Here is a 21,025-nt window from a genome sequence, read left to right on the forward strand (position 1 = left end):
TCCCACAGCATCACCTAATTTAATTCAACTACATTCCATTATCCTCGTTTTGCTTTTGTTAATGTTAGTCTTATAACCTCCTTTCAACACACTGTCCATTCTGTTCAGCTGCTCTTCCAAGTCCTTTGCTGTCTCTGACAGAATTATAATGTCATCGGCGAACCTCAAAGTTACTATTTCTTCTCCATGTATTTTAATTCCTACTCCGAATTTTTCTTCTGTTTCCTTTACTGCTTGCTCAATATAGAGATTGAACAACATCGGGGATAGGCTACAACCCTGTCTCACTCCCTTCCCAACAACTACTTCCCTCTCATGCCCCTCGACTCTTATAAAAGCCATCTGGTTTCTGTACAAATTGTAAATAGCCTTTCGCTCCCTGTATTTTACCCCTGCCACCTTCAGAATTTGAAGGAGGGTATTGCAATCAACATTGTCAAAAGCTTTTTCTACGTCTACAAATGCTAGAAACGTAGGTTTGTCTTCCCTTAATCTATTTTCTAAGATAAGTCATAGGGTCAGTATTGCCTCACGTGTTCCAACATTTCTACGGAATCAAACTTATCTTCCCCGAGGTCGGCTTCTACCAGTTTTTCCATTCGGTTGTAAAGAATTCGTGTTAGTATTTTGCAGCAGTGGCTTATTAAACTGATAGTTCGGTAATTTTCACATCTGTCAACACGTGCTTGGGATTGGAATTATTATATTCTTCTTGAAGTCTGAGGGTATTTCGCCTGTTTCCTATATCTTGCTCACTAGATGGTAGAGTTTCGTTAGCCCTGGCTCTCCCAAGGCTGTCAGTAGTTCTAACGGAATGTTGTCTACTCCCAGGGCTTTGTTTCGACTTAGGTCTTTCAGTCCTCTGTTCAAACTCTTCACACAGTATCATATCTTCTGATTCATCTTCATATACATTCTCTTCCATTTCTATAATATTGTCCTCAAGAACATCGCCCTTGTATAGACCCTCTATAAACTCCTTCCACTTTTCTGATTTCCCTGCTTTGCTTAGAACTGGGTTTCCATCTGAGCTCTTGATATTCATGCAAGGGGTTCTCTTTTCTCCAAAGGTCTCTTTAATTTTCCTGTAGGCATTATCTATCTTACCCCTAGTATGCGCCTCTACATCCTTACATTTGTCCTCTAGAAATCCCTGCTTAGCGATTTTGCACTTCCTGTCGATCTCATTTTTGAGACGTTTGTATTCCTTTTTCCCTGCTTCATTTACTACATCTTTGTATTTTCTCCTTTCATCAATTAAATTCAATATCTCTTCTGTTACCAAGGATTTCTATTAGCCCTCGTCTTTTTACCTACTTGATCCTCTGCTACCTTCACTATTTCATCTCTCAAAGCTACCCATTCTTCTTCTACTGTATTTCTTTCCCCCATCCTTGTCAATGGTTCCCTAACGATCTCCCTGAAGATCTCTACAACATCTGGTTCTTCCAGTTTATCCAGGTCCCATCTCCTCAAATTCCCACCTTTTTGCAGTTTCTTCAGTTTTAATCTACAGTTCATAACCAATAGATTGTGGTCAGAGTCCACATCTGCCCCTGGAAATGTCTTACAATTTAAAACCTGGTTCCTGAATCTCTGTCTTACCATTATATATTTATCTGAGACCTTCCAGTATCTCCAGGCTTCTTCCATGTATACAACCTTCTTTCAAGATTCTTGAACCAAGTGTTAGCTATGGTTAAGTTATGCTCTGTGTAAAATTCTACCAGGCGGCTTCCTCTTTCATTCCTTACTCCCATTCCATATTCACCTGCTACGTTTCCTTCTCTTTCTTTTCCTACTGTCGAATTTCAGTCATCCATGACTATTAAATTTTCGTCTCCCTTCACTACCTGAATAATTTCTTTTATGTCATCATACGTTTCATCAACTTCTTCATCATCATCTGCAGAGCTATTTGGCATATAAACTTGTACTACTGTGGTAGGCGTGGGCTTCGTTTCTATCTTGGCCACAATAATGCGTTCACTATGCTGTTTATAGTAGATTACCCGTATTCCTATTTTCCTATTCATTATTAAACCTAATCCTGCATTAGCCCTATTTGATTTTGTATTTATAACCTTGTATTCACTTGACCAGAAGTCTTGTTTCTCCTGCCACCGAACTTCGCTAATTCCCACTATATCTAACTTTAACCTATCCATTTCTCTTTTTAAATTTTCTAACCTACCTGCCAGATTAAGGGATCTGACATTCCACGCTCCGATCCGTAGAACGCCAGTGTTCTTTCTCCTGATAAAAACGTTCTCCTGAGTAGTCCTCGCCCGGATGTTCGAATATGGGACTATTTTACCTCCGAAATATTTTACCCACGAGGACGCCATCACCATTTAACCATACAGTAAAGCTACATGTCCTCGGGAAAAATTACGGCTGTAGTTTCCCTTTGCTTTGAGCCGTTCGCAGTACCAGCACAGCAAGGCCGTTTTGGTTAATGTTACATGGCAAGATCAGTCAATCATCCAGACTGTTGCCCCTGCAACTACTGAAAAGGCTGCTGCCCCTCTTCAGGAACCACACTTTCGTCTGGCCTCTCAACAGATACCCCTCCGTTGTGATTGCTTCTACGATACGGCTGTCTGTATCGCTGAGGCACACAAGCCTCCCCACCAACGGCAAGGTCCATGGTTCATGGGGGGGGGGGGGGGCACCCTGTGTATGATATTTAAATAAATATGTATGTATATATAATCTCAAACCGTGTTTGTGTTTTATTTCACACCTCTCTCGTTATAGTAAAAGTATTACGCTTTTTAATATCATTATTTTTCAATGTTACACCTATAATGATGCAGCTTACAATTACCACAAAGAGTGCCACACCAGTTATTGACAAAATGAATGATAAAGTTACTCTTTATGGGTAAAATATATGTAGCTGATTTCTCTGTGTAGCCAGTATAGCTCAGTCGGTTAAGTGATGGAGCTATAGTGGCTACATATACTATTACCGTCCCTTCAAGTGTATCTTTCTATATATGGCAACTACTTGTCAGTACCTGGCGTAGTTAGTATCATGGCACGGTGAGTGAGACATCCTCATCACAAGGACTTTGTTGTCGGTGATTGGTCCTGTGAAGATGCAAAAGAAGACCTGAAAAAGAAGAAGAACGGAATTCTCCTTCCTGATAATATACAAGCAATTATTGTAGGTCCATCCAATTGTGGCAAGACTAATGTTCTCCTGACGCTGATAACGCATGTAGATGGAGTCCGATTTGAACATGTTTGTGTAGTCTCAAAAACACTGTTTCAGTCCAAGTATCAGCTATTACAGAAGATGTTGCATGGTGTAGATGGTGTTACATACTCGACATTCAGTGAAGGCAGTGATATCCCCCCAGCTGAAAAAGCAAAACCAAACACTGTCTTCATATTCGACGATGTTGCTGTGGAAAACCAAGATCAAATTCGAAAATATTTCTGTTTCGGTCGTCATATGGGTGCTGATGGATTTTATCTAAGCCCAACATATTCCAGAATCCCGAAACAGTTGGTTAGGCATAATGCAAACCTCATTATAGCCTTCAAACAAGACAATCTGAATTTAAAACACGTTTACCAGGCACATGTAGGAACTGACATACCGTTAAATGATTTTTTAAAGATTTGTAAGTATGTCTGCATATATAACCCGATAAGAGAGGTTAGTACGTGAGTATACGCTACATCATGGACAAATTCGCGCATGTCTAGCTCTCAACCCGAGAGAATGGGTGGACACAGACAGAACATACGCCTGTACATGGATGAGAAAATTCAGGCTATTGTGCATAAAGTTTGGAGGTATGCGCAGGGAACTAGAGACGTATTACCAGACTCTTCTGAGAATGATCAATGCTAAATGAGTTAGTTAATGAAATCGGTAAGAAGGTAACCGACTTAACTGAAAGGTCGAGGCTATTGAGGGGAAAGTAGATGTTGAGTTCCTTGTTATTGAGAAGGGGGAGCAGGCACATAGTAAGGGTAAGAAGAAGAGTTGATATATAAAGCCTCACGCTGCGGAGACGTCTGATTAGTGTATATCGAAATGTCAACGAAGCAGAAAGTGATTCAAGCGCGGAAAGCGTTTCGAGAGAAATTGCGGTTGCTAAGGTTAGGGCATTTGGGTCGACAGTAAACACTAAGAGAGACCTTTAAGCCAGTTACTGAATCTCTCAGGCATCTCTCAGCAAAAACGAAACCACATGATAACGATGGTGTTGCCATTGACAAATTCATTATCCATCACGCCCCTGGTCAAATAGATAGAACATTCGGCATTAGCAGGGGAACTCAGTTAGTGATAGGGAAATGTACCATGAAATACTGCATTTCAATGATGTACGTGAGATAACAAAAAGCCTGAGCAACATGAATATAAAACCATTATAGAACCAGTACTTGATGGCGAAAACAGCAACAGCAGCAGCAGCAGCAGCGGCTATGGTACTGACATTGCGCATAAAGCAGTGAACAATCGAATCCCGCAGTATATATATTATGATGACCCCAACGAGCTAATAGATTGACTACGGCTGCTCATGGCATTAGCTGCTGCAGGTAATACAGCTCATTCGAATGAGGCTCTTTCAGTAATCTCTGAGCTTAGAGAGAGAGGTTTCATCGAATACATGTGGAGACAGTAGTTCGAGAACTGCATAAACCAGCACGCAAAACGTACCCTTGTAGGCATGTTATGTTTAAAGGGTTGGATGACTTATGGGAAGCTAATCTTGTAGATATGAGGGAATATTCACATGAGAATAATGGAATCAAATATATTTTAATGGTTGTTGATACATAATCCAAATTTGTCTGGGCATTACGTGTTAAAACAAAAACGGGTAGAAATGTCTCGGATGTGTTTGAGCGTTTGCTACAGACAGGGATGAATCGATGCTCAACCTCCAAACCGATCAAGGGGGAGAGTTTTACAATAGGTATTTCAAGACCGTGATGTAGTGGTATGGAATACATCACTACTCAACATTCACTCACACGAAGACCAGTATCATGGAGCACCTGAACAAAACAATAAAAGGTCGTGGATGCGTTTTAACCTTTGCGCCTCATACAAATGGGCAGATTTCTTCTCAGAAATAATTGCTCTGTACAATCGAACTAAATATAGCACAACAAAAATGAAACCAATCGACGTTCGTGATAATGGACTCATGGAAACGGTGTACTATCGCATTAAAATGCTGGATCAACGCAGATATTTAATGTAGGTAATTGGTACGTATCTCAAAACACAAGACAGCATTTGAGAAATCATACCTACTGGACTGGCCAGTAGATATATGTACAAAGAACGAATCCTAGAACTTACATATTGAAGGATAGTAAAGGCGAAGAAACTGCAGGCTGCATCTACACCGCGGAGTTGCAGAAAAGCTCGGAACCGGATGTATTTCTCGCGGAGAGAGTCATAAGACGTCGGGGAAATAGAGCACTAGTCAAATGGCTTGGTTTTTCTGCAACACAAAAGAGCTGGATTGATGCTAAAGATTTGCATATAATGGGGGCGCACAGTCCACAACCACCGCAATGGCATAAAATGCGTGCTAGAAGACGCATTAAAGGAGATGGTGGTATTCTAGACAAACTGCCAGTGGAATTACACATTCCGGGGTATAATTACTGTGGACCTGGAACAAAGCTTCAGAAACGCTTGGCAAGAGGTGATGAGGGGGTTAATTTGCTCAAAGAAGTGTGTATGGAACATGACATTCCATACGCTGCAAATAAAGATCTCTCAAGTCGTCACATTGCAGATAGGGTTTTAGCTGATAAGGTTAAGGCGATACGGAGAAGTAAGAATAATGGTATAGGCAACGCATCGCAGCATTTGCAGTTGATAAAACCATGTGTGGAAAAAATTAAGTTGTGTTTAGGAGTGATGAATTTCAAGCGAGTTATGAATGCTGCACGTTGTGCACTAAACAAGAAGAAGGAAAAGGGCAGGAAGCAGAGCTATATGAAGAACTGTGTCCTGACAGCGATGTATGCAGCTAAAAACGCACTGAAGCAGAAAGGTACGGGAAGAAGAACAGGATCGGTTACAGCACCTGGAGTTCTACCAATACGCAAGACATCTGGTGGTTTTCTTCCATTTATCATCCCAGCCCTCTCCACGCTCTCGGCGGTAGGTTCCATCACTGATGGTGCTGCAGCTATTGCACTAACAGTCAAGAACGCGCAAAACTCCCAAGCGCAGTTAGAAGAGGCAAGAAGACACAACCGCATGATGGAAGCCGCAGCCACTGGAAAATGACTATACTTGAAACCGTATAGGAAAGGGCGTGGTCTATTTATAAATAAAAAAAACCCATTAGCGGTCCTACCAGATCGACCGCTCACAAATACTAATCTTAAGTTTGTTAGAAAAAAAAAATCAACATTCCAAGATTCCGTGGTGTGTTTATGCGGGATACATTGCCGAAGACTATGAGGAAAACTGGTGAATGTGGTATTGTGAATTTAGATGTTGCTGGAGGCCCCGGCGCCAACTGGGTGTCATATGTTATGAAAAATGCGGATACCGTCTACTATTTCGAATCATTTGGTGACCTGAAACCGCCAGAAGAATTGCAACGATACTTCACTCACAGAAGATATGTGTTCTATAATTATCGGCACTATCAGGAATTTAATACATACCTCTGTGGACGTCTATGCATCATGTTTCTCTTGACGTTTACAAAGAAGAACCAGACTATAAAAGGAGGAGCTTTAAACATTCCTTTATCAGTTGAGGTTCAGATGCAATGTTATGCACTTTGATGTTAAAAGAACGATCTTTTGTATTGCGTGCAAATTACTTCCCGCCAATTGATTTGAGCGTTGCTGAATGGAGGATTGCACTGATTGGACTGGAGACGTACAACAGCTTGCCAAATATCACCGAGGCTAACAACAAACTGCACCTAGATATTAATGGTGAAAAAGACATTGTGTAAATAGAACCGGGTGCATACGATATCGACAATTTAAATGAAGTCTTAAAACAGTTTGGAGAAGGTATTGAGTTAAGGGCAAACATCAATACACTTAAATCTGAAATAAGGACTGTAAAAGCAACGATTGACTTTAACCAGAAAGATTCAGTAGGGTACCTACTGGGTTTCACGAAAGGGCAGGTTTTGAAGAGGGATCCTAGTAAATTTTACAAATCAGATCAGACTGTGGACATACTGCCCGTCAGCACAATCCGAGTCGAGTGTAACATTGCAACGAACTCCTATCTCAACGACAGTCTGATCCATACTATTTACGGATTCTTCCCCTCAGCTGCAACTGGGTATAAGATTGTTGAGACTACTGTCAATGCAATATACCTTCCAGTGACAGCTCAGACATTGGATTATTTGGAGCTGTGTATTTTGGACCAGAATAATCAACTTGTTGACTTTCGTGGTGAGGAAATCATTGTACGATTACGTCTAAGGCAAGATGGCTGTGCGGTATAAAGCCAGTGTACGCAATCCACAGCATGCCACTTCGCTGCCGAACAGCAAAGTGTTAACATGTGCGAACTACGAGTTTATTAAATCAGTTGGCTTGAAAGCTTGCAATGACGTCCTCACTCAAAATAACCAGTCCAGTAGCGTATGATGAGAGAATTATACGTCAGGAATAATTCTCGCAAAAACCTACGCTTCAACCACATTTAACAAGAACGATGAAATTAGGATTGTCATCCAGCACCAAGATGCGCTGACACTTCCATGCAATAGTTTCATGTTCCTAGAAGGGTCATTCAAGAAAACCGACGGCAGCGATACAGTGGGATCCAAGCTTACAAGCAACACTTTAGCATTCCTCTTCCAAGAAATATTTAATGAGATCGACCGTACATGCAATGTCGGCATAACATCAACCCTTAAAACATACGTCTCTGCGTCACCCACAGATTTGCATAGTTTAGAAAATGCGGGATGGTTCATAGACGATCCAGAGGATAGAACAACTGCAGAGTACAAGCGATTTACTGCATGCATAACAATAAAAATGCTTGTGGGGTACTTCGAGGACATGAGACAGATTATTATGAACGCTAAACAGGAACTCATTCTGGTACAAAGTGCGACGGATAATAACTCATACATTCAAGGAGCTCAAGAGGAGAATGTGATTACAATCAGCAAGATTACATGAAAAATGCCTCACATCAGTGTATCAGACGAGGAGCATTTGAAGCTTTTAAAAGTCCTACATTCCGGTACATTTCTGTCACTGACATGTCGCTCATGGGAGGTTTTCGAGTACCCAGTGTTACCGACTGTGAACAGACAAACATAGGCTATTAAAACCTCTTCGCAGCTAGAGACACCTTGATTCATCATACTTACGTTTCACACTGTTAGAAGAGGGAATATAGCAAATGATTCCATCGTGTTCGACAACTGCAAGTTAACTAATGCTAAAATCTACCTGAATCCAGAATTATACCCCTATGACAATTTACACCCGCAGTGGAATGAAAATGTACACAGTCTAGCATATGACATGTATGCAAGATTTCGTGCTTCTTACTCTGAGAGTGCTGAAGGAGGCGCAGGGTGCCTACTCAGTCCACGGAAGTTCAAGGAGCTATCACCAATCATCGTAATAGACTGCTCGAAACAGAATGAGATAATTAAGTCTGGACCTATAGATGTGTGAACTGAATTTCAATCTTCGACAAATTTCCCGGAACACACTGCCGTGTATGCTCTAGTTCTACATGACCGTGTGATCAACTACTGCCTGCTCACCCGTGTTGTGGAAAGAGCTGTATAAATGAACAGGTGCTGCACCATACCTAGAGCATTTCACAATGGGGTCTCAAGGTGTGAACATCATTGCGGAGCTCAGGGTTTCTATGGTGTTGAGCATAGACAGTTCATATTTAAAGACGCTGCATTCGGAACATACACAGAAGATGCAAGAATAGTAGAGACATTCTCAGCAAACATTGCAGCACCAAGATCTTTCAAGTATGTGAAGTGAGCTAAGACACAGCAGAGTGCAAAGTGGTTAACACATTTCTACCATGGAATTCACTGGGATGATCCTGGCATACCCTGTAAAGATATGGTGACGTCGCTTCAATTATTCGGCCACACAGATACCATCATCTACAGGAAGGGGAAGGAGAAGATGTCATACAAGCGTCGAATCTTTAAGTTTGCTGCTATTCAAGATGTGGAATTCGACAGGTGTCCTTCTCTCCATCGACTCAAGAAGAAGAAGAAGATGTATGAAAATTCCGCTTATGAAAATGTAAAATTACTTTTAAGTTGGATGAGAAATAAATGAATTTTTACCTCACAACCTCTGTGTTCTTGTTTTCAACCCTGTTCTCACTTTCACAGTTTACAGTTTTAACCACATGCTATGTCTGTTTCTTTTCAAGCACAGGAGATATAATTTTAAACATGTTTGCTATATATCTTTGGAACTGGACATGGTCACGTGCCTCCTGCTCCCAAATCCCATTTGCGCAGCATGATAGGAGTAATTCCATGCAACCATTCAATATATTTTGTTATCTTCCATCTTAAACTTCACCTCCTTAATAGTACTCATCTTCAGCAAAACTAATGTCATTTGTGAACTACACAGCCTTTATATACATATACATACATAATGCAACAGGGGATAGGCTTTTCTTTGTAAATAACAACAACAAAGAAGTATAGTGAATAATTTTTATCTTTATTTATTCAGTTCAAACAAATACAATGTAGTTCTTGAGGCACAATAAAATTCTTGAGGTACAATGTAGTTTTTGAGGTACAATATAGTATTCTTGAGGTTCAAATTGACTCTGCTATTCCAAAACTTACACGCTACAACTGTAACACTGGTCGGAAATTTCTTTTTTTATAAAACTAATACTTTACTACAACTAAGTTCCACAGCCCCAGTACCATAGCTTTTACATTCTGATGGACTGTGCACACTTAGAATCTAATTTAAACAGTCCCCAATAGCAGAGGTTTTTCCAATAACAATTGTGATGGACTGTGCTATTCTGACTTGGATGGCTAACAGCAGGTGAAAAACTTAAAAACTATTCTATTTACGAGACGCACATGGTGGATATATATATATATATACATGCTACACATACATTGCATATGAATAAATAAACATATGAATATTTTTTCTGTTTATGCTTTCTAACATTTTTTATGCTTTTTAAAAATTTTTCTTTATTTCACACACATGGTATGCATGTATATACATTTTTTCTTTTTTATATCCTTTTTTCCACACACACTCTCTATGTATATACATGTGTTCATACTACACAAAAATATTTAGACGACGCAAACACACACACACACACACACACACACACACACACACATAAAACCTACTTACTTTGTGATAATAAGGTCGTACTATTACTCTGCAGACTCTCTCTCTCTCTCTCTCACTCTCACACTCAATCAGAGTCCCCCACCCCTTCTCTCGCTACAAGTGAATAGTGTGAGTATGGGAGAGTTTCAATCCTGTCAACACAAATGACCCTTTTATCATCATGAGGAGACAGACCGATTTTAGACTGCAGCACAGTGTACACGTCATGTCCTCTCGATCGCATAGTGGTCTGCCGTACTATATGCCGCGGCTGTGGTGCAGCACCGCGAAGACCTCTGCGCAGGCACCGCAATTAGTCTGCGATAGAGAGGGCTCTCGACGCCATATGACGCACACCCTTAGCTCGCCTGTGGATGGTACCTTCCAATGTACGATACGCATGCAGTTTTGAGCGTAGACCTACAAACTCCACAATCAGCAATCCATTCGCCTCATCCTTCATAAGACAGGTAACCTTCTTGTTCTGTGGAATAATACTATAAGAATTATCGGCGGTGTATGAGGAAGTGTCGAATTCATTACCGTGGTACCTCATTACTTCATATGGATCGCAGTTCTTCACCCAATAGATGAAGCTATCTGTACCCATATAAAGGAATTTAGGATCTGCGAAATGAGTTTTCGCAAACTCATAATGAAAGATGTACATGTGGAGCTTGGATAGGTCTAGTATGCACATCCCCACATAAATAGGTTTCGTAAACTCCACTGCAGTCTTCGCCATTTCCACAGCAACAAAGTTCTTGTTGAATATGGTGACCCACTTAAAATTTGGTCTGGCAGTGCATTTTCTTACTCCATAAAGCCCATCCCACTCGGTTCTAATCAAAATTTCACGTCATTCCCTCGAATTCTCCATAGATTTACCGAAAATTGAATTATTCATTAATTTGTAAAAATCTTTCTCAAAGTCACACGTCACAGAAGCTCTCTGTCTCGTATTCACATCAATAAACTCTTTCAACTAGGGGGACTGCCTTAAGGAGATAGCCTGGGTGATTCTAACCAGCACCAAACCCTAGATGAGACACTGCTGGAGATTACGATAATGAATAATGTATCTCTGCTTATTCCTCAGCGTTGTGATCAGTTTTGGTGTGGAGCCTCCTCACAGAACTAGTTACTCTGGACACAGCGGAAAATCGGCGTGTGCATCATGCAAACTAATAGGGTATGTGAGATCTGCCTCCACCATATACCCTACATCACAATCAGCTGCCAAACCCCCATGATTTTTCTACCTAATCCCTTGCATTCGTCTTGGGCACCCATTGAAACTCACCAATCAGCAGTGATTGCTACATGGCATGCCCGTGCAAGTTATTTGTGTCCAGGTACATTATGTAACTCGAATCAAGAGATGCGCTGAACCTGTCACCCATCTGCAGGTTATTTGCCTTTGTGTGCCTATGGACATATTGGCAAAGTCCCCCACGGATCCCTCGCTCAAAGAAAAGAAGCATGTCAGAATTGGTCAATAATTCAATGCTGCACTTCGATTTCTTGAGCATAGCATCCCATGACAACCCAGGCGCCATATAACAAAAGACAGGATCCAGAGAATACGTGGCCATGCTTAGACTGCGGAATTTCTCGAAAACGTCTGCAGGCAAACACACGTCTGTGTCCATATAAAGCCGTGTGTACTTTCCTAAAGTGGAGATGATGAATTCCCGCCAGACATTCACGGCATTTCATACTCGGCATCTGTTATGAAATCGCCTGTAAGTTTTCTGGAGAATGCAGTTATGTCAGGTAGCATGGTTTCGTTGAGTTTCACCATACTATCCACATACTCATATGGGAAAACCCCCTTCCTAGTTACAAGTTGAAACTTTTCCACACTGGGAAATGCATCTTGAGTGATATGCATACCCTCCTGAGGTACAGTTTCAACAAGTTTCTGGAGTGGCGCCTGCATAAAACATAATGTATCAAGGAAGCGGAGCTTAATTCTTGGCTTCATTCATTTGGAGAATGGAATGTATTTGTTGACGCACCTAGGTAGGGCACTGACCTGATTTTTCTCCCAACCGAAATCAGCCAACTGCTCAACTAGAAAGTGAGCGTCATGCCCACTTAAATTGTGGAAGAAAACTGGTATGTGTCTTGGTAGCTGGTACTTCAAATTGCACACGTTGTAAGCTGCGCCACGGAACATCCCTGTAAGATGACAGTGGTCCCTACGAGGTGTTTCCGCTTTTCTGTCTAATGGCAGCATGAAAATATGACAATGAACCACGTAATTGTACAACTCTTCATTCTCCTTTGATTTGGTCATGGGAACGTTGTCGCTATGAAGCTTATCGACCTCCCATGAAAGTTTTTTGAGCTCAGTGAGCAGCCAAACCACAGGATTATCCCCGACATAAGATTTGTAGTGGTTAAGACTGAAATCATATGACGATACAATCTGGTATGCTACCACATATGGTAGGTGTTTTTCTGTAAAGGTGGTATGTGAGGCTGTATGGTCACCTTCACGGTGGGCCACAGGCGGGAAGAGGCATTCTAAGTCGGCGTACAATACAAACGGGCATCGCTCCTGGTGGTGAGCTTTCTTGAACTTTATGAATTTGTTGTCCTCAGTAGGCATAATAACACGTACCGGATCCTTGGAAGCACAGTCTACTAGATGCGCCGCTAATAACTTGTCTCAGGAGAAATAATTCAGACACCTTAAGCAAATATGGTTTTTAGACCTGTAGATATTCCGGGTTCCCGGGTTCGATTCCCGGCGGGGTCAGGGATTTTCTCTGCCTCGTGATGACTGGGTGTTGTGTGATGTCCTTAGGATAGTTAGGTTTAAGTAGTTCTAAGTTCTAGGGGACTGATGACCATAGATGTTAAGTCCCATAGTGCTCAGAGCCATTTGAACCATTTTGAACCTGTAGTTATTCAGTTGAGAGAATAGGAGTCGGGACATGTCTTTGATCCAGGCATAGCGATAATTATCACCTTCAGAGAAGAACAGCATGTTTATATCCAATTCGCGCTCACCTGCAAATTTTGAGAAATGGATGGGGCCGATGACGATATGCTTGTCTTGCTCATATGACTTGCTTTTCTTCTCCAGGTCGTAAACGTGAACAGATATTCCGGTATATTCTGTGCTTCAAATTTAGGTATTTCATGGATCTTGACGGAGAAATCGATACCATCGAAGTTATAACACCCACGAATATTATCACCTACCTGGTATGTACTGGGAGGCTCATGATGATCCCTACAATCGTAATTTCTCTCGCAAACCAGGATTGACCACGCAAAACAAGTCTGGTCGTTTCTATTTTCGACATTAAAGCATGCCCTCTTGTTAGCTATTGTGATGTCACCGCAAGGCACCACACTGACTAGGTTGTAGGCTTCAAATCGGCCGCGGTCCGTCAGTACACATCGGACCCGCGAGTCGCCACTGTCGACGCTAGCAGACCGAGCGCCGCCACTCGGCTGGTCTTGACGAGACAATCTAGCGCACTGCCCAGTTCTACAGCCGACTTTAATAGGAATGATTCACTCGTTATAGCTTCAGAGATCTCATTTGCAGAGACGCTAGTTAACATAGCCTTCAGCTAAGTCAGTAGCTCCGACCTACCCAGGCCCCACATACAGTTTATGCATTGCCAATTGATCTACAAATGTGAAGCAATCAGAATTGTAAAGCAGTATTCGCAGTTCAGTCTATAACTGCACTTGTAAATATTATTGTACAGTCACGATCGACGTTCATCAAATGGCTCTGAGCACTATGGGACTCAACTGCTGAGGTCATTAGTCCCCTAGAACTTAGAACTAGTTAAACCTAACTAACCTAAGGACATCACAAACATCCATGCCCGAGGCAGGATTCGAACCTGCGACCGTAGCGGTCTTGCGGTTCCAGACTGCAGCGCCTTAACCGCACGGCCACTTCGCCCTTCTCGACGTTCATCACTGATGCTGAATTGAAGCTAAGTGTTTAATTATATTCCTGTCTACTAACTTCTAATCGCCTAAGATGTTCCAGATACATCCCGTCAAGTATAGCTCATCGATCCAAACGTCAGTCCATGTGATCAACGCGTGCAATAATGGCCACCCCTTGTGAGCAGACTAAGAGTCAAATTGCGTGACTCAGCCAGGTCACCCTTTTTCCATGAGGCCCATAGTTCTGCCTCATACACAACAGCTATATCTTTAGGGAGCTTGATATAGCTTGACCCTCCATTTACCCGATCGTAGACATGTGTATGGATGTCCAGGTGTAATATTCGGCTAAGTGCTTTAGCTGACCCTCTGACCTCCATCTCGGAGAACTGGGCCAGTATAGCGCTCAAGGTTTATTTACGAAACCACTCGGCTACTGATGTGCTCTGAGTTATCACGCCATATTTCCCCCAAAGACAATGAAGAGTTGTAAATTCTACACCAGAATCAACTTGAGGGGGGTGGGAGTGGTGCGATAATTCGATGCTGAGCACTGCACTACATTTAATGGCGGGATACCGCGCATCATTGATTACCGTGAGGAGCTCCTTTTCCACGACAGGAAGGCACACCCTTAGAAAACCAACAGGGTCGCAGTACACTCCTGCCAGGGTCTTGATCCTCGCGAACGAATCACCGACTATGCCTAACCGCAGTATGGCATCACTGACCTGATGTCCTTCACTAAAAGGATGGGAGAGAGAACTACCACTAGCCACAAGATCTTCTACGTTACTATTAATACTATTCTGAGTCCACTCCATTCATGATGGTGTTAGGGAGGGGCAAGTCGGTATGTGACAAGGCATACATATCTTTCGTTTACGCTGATTTTGACGAGGCTGATGCCATGATGATGATGATGACAGAGCAGGATGTTGCAGTGCTGCCGGGTCAGAGCGATGGAACAGCCGGGCTGTGGTGATGGCTCCAGATGATGTTGTTGCTGCTGTTGAGGGTTGGTGGTTCGTTGCTTGGCCCACGGACGCCAGAGCGGTGGTGATGGGGCGTCGGCGTCGGCGGCGGCTCCCACGCAGCAACTAGCGGCGCTCTTATAGGCGATGCGTGCTTTACTGGGAGCCGCTTTGGTGAGGAAGAAGGTTTAGCCGCCACCAGTATGCGCGCCACACTGTGCTGAGACTGCGGAAACACGACCGCTGTAGAAGAAGAGATAAAATAATTAATAGTTAAGTACATTGCTTACCGCTGCTGGTGCAGTGAAAGAAAGAATTCTGACGCTCACAAGGTTATAAGCAGACTGAGTAATTACCTTTTTCGCTCTGGCTCCGAGGCATTAACATTTCACTGGGCGACTTCACCAACCCTCAAAAACGTCATCATCATCATCATCTAATAGGGCCAGATCAGAGCGTCTTTGTCTTACCAATTCAGACATGTCATCGTCCTCATCAGAATCGGCATCTGGCAGTTGATCTGTCTCGCCTACAACAATAACAAGTAAGATATATACACTCCTGGAAATTGAAATACGAACACCGTGAATTCATTGTCCCAGGAAGGGGAAACTTTATTGACACATTCCTGGGGTCAGATACATCACATGATCACACTGACAGAACCACAGGCACATAGACACAGGCAACAGAGCATGCACAATGTCGGCACTAGTACAGTGTATATCCACCTTTCGCAGCAATGCAGGCTGCTATTCTCCCATGGAGACGATCGTAGAGATGCTGGATGTAGTCCTGTGGAACGGCTTGCCATGCCATTTCCACCTGGCGCCTCATTTGGACCAGCGTTCGTGCTGGACGTGCAGACCGCGTGAGACGACGCTTCATCCAGTCCCAAACATGCTCAATGGGGGACAGATCCGGAGATCTTGCTGGCCAGGGTAGTTGACTTACACCTTCTAGAGCACGTTGGGTGGCACGGGATACATGCGGACGTGCATTGTCCTGTTGGAACGGCAAGTTCCCTTGCCGGTCTAGGAATGGTAGAACTATGGGTTCGATGACGGTTTGGATGTACCGTGCACTATTCAGTGTCCCCTCGACGATCACCAGTGGTGTACGGCCAGTGTAGGAGATCGCTCCCCACACCATGATGCTTGGTGTTGGCCCTGTGTGCCTCGGTCGTATGCAGTCCTGATTGTGGCGCTCACCTGCACGGCGCCAAACACGCATACGACCATCATTGGCACCAAGGCAGAAGCGACTCTCATCGCTGAAGACGACACGTCTCCATTCGTCCCTCCATTCACGCCTGTCGCGACACCACTGGAGGCGGGCTGCACGATGTTGGGGCGTGAGCGGAAGACGGCCTAACGGTGTGCGGGACCGTAGCCCAGCTTCATGGAGACGGTTGCGAATGGTCCTCGCCCATACCCCAGGAGCAACAGTGTCCCTAATTTGCTGGGAAGTGGCGGTGCGGTCCCCTACGGCACTGCGTAGGATCCTACGGTCTTGGCGTGCATCCGTGCGTCGCTGCGGTCCGGTCCCAGGTCGACGGGCACGTGCACCTACCGCCGACCACTGGCGACAACATCGATGTACTGTGGAGACCTCATGCCCCACGTGTTGAGCAATTCGGCGGTACGTCCACCCGGCCTCCCGCATGCCCACTATACGCTCTCGCTCAAAGTCCGTCAACTGCACATACGGTTCACGTCCACGCTGTCGCGGCATGCTACCAGTGTTAAAGACTGCGATGGAGCTCCGTATGCCACGGCAAACTGGCTGACACTGACGGCGGCGGTGCACAAATGCTGCGCAGCTAGCGCCATTTGACGGCCAACACCGCGGTTCCTGGTGTGTCCGCTGTGCCGTGCGTGTGATCATTGCTTGTACAGCCCTCTCGCAGTGTCCGGAGCAAGTATGGTGGGTCTGACACACCGGTGTCAATGTGTTCTTTTTTCTATTTCCAGTAGTGTATATATATCGATTGGTTACAGAAAAAACTTCCTATACTACTACTGCTATCATTACTACTAGAGGCATGTACAAACATAATCTTTTTTTCAACTTACAAGTATGCTGCTCGGGCATCTCATTATTTGCTGGAGGCTGTTCCAGCATATGCTGATGAAAGGCTTCCAGTTGCCTGTCCAACAAATCGGACTCCTCCTCTAGAGCTGTTCCTGTAACAAGACGAGACATAATTTTATTTATTTTGAGTGTCTAGTTACACAGAAAGATCACACATGGATATTTTTTTCTATACTTACGTGAGTGTTGTTGGTTATCCACAGCTGGAGGCTGTTCCAAGTAGCGTTGCTGCTGCTGCAGTGGATAGTTCTTTTCAGCCCCCAGCCCCCAGCTCTGCCTCCAGCTCAGTTTGCATTTGCATCAAGCGAGCTAGAGGGGAAAAAAGAAAACAAGTATGAAATAAGAAGATTTTGAATCGCCACTATATGAGAACAAACTATAATGAAAATTATACTCACATTGCAATTCTGGCTGTGAACCCCCCCCCCCCCCCCCTCATGTCTCTCCTCACTCCCCAAGACAAAATCGTGGAGTTGCACTAGAACAAGAGGACAGAATTAATAAGGCGAATTTAACATACCGAGTGATCAAAAAGTCAGTATAAATTTGAAAACTGAATAAATCACGGAATAATGTAGATAGAGAGATACAAATTGACACACATCCTTGGAATGACGTGGGGATTTATTAGAACCAAAAAAATACAAAAGTTCATAAAATATCCGACAGATGGCGGGCGCTTCATCTGATCAGAATAGCAATAATTAGCATAACAAAGTAAGACAAAACAAAGATGATGTTCTTTACAGGAAATGCTCAATATGTCCACCATCATTCCTCAACAATAGCTGTGGTCGAGGAATAATGTTGTGAACAGCACTGTAAAGCATGTCCGGAGTTATGGTGAGCATTGGCGTCGGACGTTGTCTTCCAGCATCCCTAGAGATATCGGTCGATCACGATACACTTGCGACTTCAGGTAACCCCAAAGCCAATAATCGCACGGACTGAGGTCTGGGGACCAGGGAGGCCAGGCATGACGAAAGTGGCGGCTGAGCACACGATCAACACCAATCGACGCGCGCAAGAGATCTTTCACGCGTCTAGCAATACTTTGTTTTTTTATTTTTTTTTTGTTCTAATAAAACCCCATGTCATTCCAAGCCTGTGTGTCAATTTTTACCTCTCTATCTACATTATTCCGTGGTTTATTAAGTTTTCAAATTTATACTGACTTTTTAATCACCCTGTACACACGAAAATTTACACTCAAAATAGAAATTATTTACTCACTTGGTAATCCTGTCTCCAGCACTCTATGCCTCTTGCCGCTACACTCTGAAGCATCGTTGCAGCTATCTCTTCATCTTGCACAGAGAAAACAACAAGTACACACAGAGATGATGGAACACACAACAAGGCGGACAGCAGCAGTCTGAGGACAATGGAGGTTGGATGTGGGTTTATATACAGACCGAGGCCCCCAATGAGAGAGCTTCATTTGCATGTACAGCCAATGAGAGGCTTTTATGGAACACCACTATTTCTGGAAGGCCTTGATGCGACCATCGTCCTTCTCTCTCTCCAAGTAACAAGAATGCTTTTATGATTAACAGTGTTTTCGTAAGCGTACACATACATGATGAAGGCTATTAGTGGTGAGAAGGCTACTGTTTCTGAGACGTATGTTGAAAGCAGGGTATTACGATTTATGGGAAGGGTAACACGTGATGCCTCGTTAGGACCATCAGGAAGGATGCAATCGGTGTTATTCTCGGCTATTTTCGTTAACAGGTCCTGTTAGGACATATTTCCATTCAGATAAGCTGAGACATCATGAAAGCTCCTACAAAGTGACGGTTAACTATTTCTGCAGCACTTTACCAATTCCGAGAAGGGACTGAAGAGTAATGGACGGTCTGTCCCATTAGCGTCGCGAGGGAGAAAGCAGTCAGTGTTATTCTGGGCTATATTCATGAACAGGTCCTCTTAGGACCAGAATTTCCATCGAGGCAAGCTGAGGCATCACGAAAGCTCCTACAAAAGTGATCGTTAACTATTTCTGCAGCACTTTTCTATTTCCGAGAGATAGACTTGGCTCTTATCTACATAGACATGTGACGTTAGTATAACATTGAGAACCTTTTAGCTGCACCTGCGCAGGTGAGCTGCTATGCAAACATCTCGTACATGCCAAATTAGGCCAGCATAGGACTGGCAGGTACGCATGGTAACTGAATAAACACAAACACGGCCAGAGGCATCTCACATGTCCTGTTAGGACTGCTAGGAACAATGCACCCTGTGCTATTCTGGGAAGCATTGGAACAGATTTCTTTAACGCAACCTATGACGTCAGTATAACATTGAGAACCTTTCAGCTGCGTCTGTGAGGGTGAGCCACTATGCAAACATCTCTCTTGGCTACTGCTATCCACAGTGGTTAGGTGAACATGTGCACGTGGCCCAGAGGGTGACTTGGCTCTTATTTACATAGACATGTGACGTCAGTATGACATTGTGAACCTTTTAGCTGCACCTGCGCAGGTGGGATGCTATGCTAACATCTCGTACATGTCAAATTAGTCCAGCAAGGGACCGGCAGGTACGCATGGTAACTGAGTAAACACATACACGGCCAGAGGCATCTCACATGTCTGCTAGGACTGCTAGGAACAATGCACCCTGTGCTATTCTGAGAAGCATTGGAACAGATTTCTATAACACAGCCTGTGACTTTAGCATAACACTGAGAACCTTTTAGCTGCGTCTGCGAGGGTGAGCCACTACGCAAACACCTCTCTTGGCTACTGCTAGCCACTGTGGCTAGGTGAACATGTGCATGTGCCCCAGAGGGTAACTTGGCTCTTATTTACATAGACACGTGACGTCAGTATAACACTCAAAGAACTCTAACTGTATACCCGAAAACAGAAGTGAATTTCACCTGCTGGCTGCGGGCTGCAAAGTGCCTGTGCGGTATCGGCAGTGTTGGTGGCATGTTCACGTGCTGGAGCCTCTGATATGTTGCGGTTGACGATTATTCGAAAGCGTTTCTTGTGTGCACTGAGTGTTTGTGCACTACATTATTTTCGGTTGTTTAAGTGTTGTGAGTGTGCAGGCAGAGCATTATATATGCATTATTTCGGTGATTTACGATTAGTTTGCAGGTCTGTAGGCTATGTACTGCATTATTTGGGCAGTTTAGAATTAGTCAGCGTGTCTGCAGAGCGTTTTAAATACGTTGTTTTGATGATTTACGAGTTGTTTTCGTGTCTGCACGTCAGTGTACTGCATTACTTCAGTGGTTTACGAGTAGTTTGCGAGTCTGTATGCTGTGTACTGCATTATTTCGGCAATTTACGAGTAGTCTGCAGGTCTGTAGGCTGTGTATTCTGACCACAAGCATATCAGAGCGAGAATTTTGCATCAGTGTAATAAATAAACTATGTGAAATCCATCGTTAAATAAATTGTTCCAAAATGAATAAAGTTCACTCCTTCCTCACCGCTGCAGTCCTGTACAGGCTGAGTCCTTTTCCCACCAATTCAAAGGAATAGGTAGCGGTCGGACGACTTAGGTTAGTGGAGGTGGACCAAGTGATCTTTTTCACGCCATTTTCTTAGGTTAGTGGAAATAGCCCCATTGACCTTTTTCCCGCCACCAAAATTTGAACTTCCTGACATTTTCTGGGGAAGCGGAGGGGGAGGGAGGGGGTTAGGTTAGTGGAG

Source organism: Schistocerca piceifrons, chromosome 2 (genome assembly GCF_021461385.2).
Source record: "Schistocerca piceifrons isolate TAMUIC-IGC-003096 chromosome 2, iqSchPice1.1, whole genome shotgun sequence".
Lineage (NCBI taxonomy): Eukaryota > Metazoa > Arthropoda > Insecta > Orthoptera > Acrididae > Schistocerca > Schistocerca piceifrons.